This window comes from Adiantum capillus-veneris, chromosome 17, assembly GCF_014529385.1.
Source record: "Adiantum capillus-veneris isolate H3 chromosome 17, ASM1452938v2, whole genome shotgun sequence".
NCBI classification, from domain to species: Eukaryota; Viridiplantae; Streptophyta; class Polypodiopsida; order Polypodiales; family Pteridaceae; genus Adiantum; species Adiantum capillus-veneris.
The window spans coordinates 39,423,406-39,425,784 of NC_140947.1; the positions used below are offsets into that span (position 1 = coordinate 39,423,406).

The 2,379-nt window shown below is 37.2% G+C and overlaps 1 pseudogene; it reads left to right on the forward strand.

Annotated features, from left to right (window-relative positions):
- Nucleotides 1–240: 240 nt before the first annotated feature.
- On the forward strand, nucleotides 241–757 carry LOC147437099 (uncharacterized; annotated as a pseudogene).
- The last annotated feature ends 1,622 nt before the right edge of the window (nucleotides 758–2,379 follow it).

Below are 2,379 nucleotides of genomic sequence, written 5' to 3' on the forward strand. Positions count from 1 at the left end.
TGTGGTTTTTACGAGAACAATGTCCAATGGTGCAGCTAGCTCTTACGCACAATTCACTAAAGAAGGTACTCCTATAAATAGGATATTTTGGCCTATTAAAGAAGGAGATGTAGATAAGTCCAATCTATGGGGTTATGACACAGTAATAGGATCTTGACCACTCCGCTGCATTTCAGGTTTTCTGACCATGATCCTAATCAAGTAAGGACCCGACGGCTTTCTTGTTTTTGTGATGCTTGCATGAAGGTCCATTGGAGGACTTGCTGCAAAAAATCATAGGTAGGAAAGTGGACACATAAATAATTGAAACCACTCTCTGAGATACCAGAAGAGACTAAGATACCAAAATATGATGATATAATGTTTGAGGGATCCTAGGACAATGCTAAGTGAGTATCTCACTGAAGGTGATCACTTTGCAGTCAATGTGGCAGCTGGAAATGCAAAAGGTGTAGAGTTATTTCTATTGAGATTTACAAATAGAAAGTTGCTAATGGAAAGCATTGTAAGAGATAAGTGGAAAGATAAATGTGGAAAAAATACTTACATTGTCACAGGGTGTTATTATCAGTAGAAATAGGGGCACCCAAATCACTACACTCTTCTTGATAATAAAGGAGCTACTAACCTATACTCTCACCTTGTTTGTTCACTCAAGTTTGACATGAATTTGGTAGATGCTGCATCAAAGATATATCATTTCTCTCTAGAACTACATGAAACCATTTACAATGAAATGCCCTATGAGGCATCATGATAAATATATAATAACCTATATATGATTCATAGAGCCTCCACCATATAATGTATCCTTAAACAGTCAATGTGTTCTTGAGAAAATTTGAAACCAATCATTTTATCTAAACTTTTGTATTTGACCATTGTGTCACTTGGAAATATTCAATGAGTATGTGTTATTTTATGTCACTTTCTTTGATTGCTTCTATCTTATTTTCATTTAGCTTGTAATATATTTGCATAGCATACCATAATTCTAGCTGAATGAGTGACATATCTATAATGCACGATGTACATTGTAAATGCATAGCATCTATACTATATCTGATCTTTGTGTATAATGTGTAGCATGTGTTCTTTGTGCTATGTGCTATGTGAAATGTCCTATATAGCACATAGCTTAAGGTGTTTGTTTGAAGTCTTGAGATCACGTCTCTCTCTCTCTCTCTCTCTCTCTCTCTCTCTCTCTCTCTCTCTCTCTCTCTCTCTCTCTCTCTCTCTCTCTCTCTCTCTCTCTCTCTCTCTCTCTCTCTCTCTCTCTCTCTCTCTCTCTCTCTCTCTCTCTCTCTCTCTCTCTCTCTCTCTCTCTCTCTCTCTCTAGGTACATAGGTATATGCTACACACAGGCACATTGTATAACTGTGATATGTATTATGTGCTATGTGTTATACATCATATAGCACATGAAACATAGCATTGTCATATCTATAATAGACTATGTATAGAGAGTTATTGTATAGTGCCTCCAAATGTCTTCCAAAAACTTCAAAAATACCTCCTTTCTATTGTCCCCAGATGAAGGGACCCCAAGAACTTCGTCTAGCCTAAAATGCACCATTTGACACCTTTCTTGACCAATGATATCTAGAAAAATTTGTCTATTCATCCTGGGAAAGAAAGCTCTCAAAGCAACCTCTAAATTATCTGTGGTCATAATATGCCAAAGCACTAATTTTATTGTTTGGCATAGTGTATGAAAAAAGGCCAATGCATTAGGCTTGACAACATATTCATACCACATATTTCATAGAGCCTTTTTAGTGGTTATTACCTGATAATTCAGTCTTGCCGCCACTTCATGCACACATTTTCTTGCTCTCCCTTTGTAGTAGGATACTTTGTATCTCTTTATAGTAGGCCATTAACATCCAATATAATGCATAATCTTTTCCTTCTCTCATCATCCTCATGATACAAAATAGGTAATTGCATTACCTGTAGTGGAAATAACAAAAGTGTCTTTGTCCTCTCTTTCCTCTCAAACATATTTGAAGCCCACACAGCTGCCAATATACATGAAGCTGCATCGTCTTGAGTACTTAAAGGATCAATTCTTTTTTCAAGGCGAGGAACATTCAATGGAAAGTTTACTTTGGCGTGGGTGGAGACAACACTTGTACCCACTGTCTCACCTATTCCAACTCTGGTATTCATGAGGTCCTCCTCAATCATACCTCTTGTATCCCTAACAATGGTATCTATACCCATAGCCTCCATTGCATCAACAATGGGATAAACTACATCAATAATGGCATCTATGCTAGCATCAACTTTCATAACATTTGCAATGTCATATGTCTCTGCATCAACAACCTTAGGATCAACAATGGCAGATGTGCCAGAACCAATGGTAGTAGACGT